The sequence below is a fragment of the Penaeus monodon genome, chromosome 19 (assembly GCF_015228065.2).
Source record: "Penaeus monodon isolate SGIC_2016 chromosome 19, NSTDA_Pmon_1, whole genome shotgun sequence".
Taxonomy (NCBI): domain Eukaryota; kingdom Metazoa; phylum Arthropoda; class Malacostraca; order Decapoda; family Penaeidae; genus Penaeus; species Penaeus monodon.
The window spans coordinates 5,484,544-5,484,814 of NC_051404.1; positions in this window are offsets into that span (position 1 = coordinate 5,484,544).

Below are 271 nucleotides of genomic sequence, written 5' to 3' on the forward strand. Positions count from 1 at the left end.
GCAAGTCAGAAGCAGTCTGACCCCCTATTTCATCTCCTTGTATACTTTTTCATCATTCATCTCCTTTCCGCCAAGTCGGCACCTCCTCCCTGCACAAATAGAAAAAGCGAGGTCCACTTTCCAAAAAAGTGCATAAGAATAAAACTTGTTCTAATTGTGAGAAGGAAACTGTGTCTGAAATCATGGATGTCTATTTGCATACGAAGAATATAGTTGTACCTTTGTTTATTTAAAATTTGTTTCATTCATTTTAGAATACTTCATCACACAG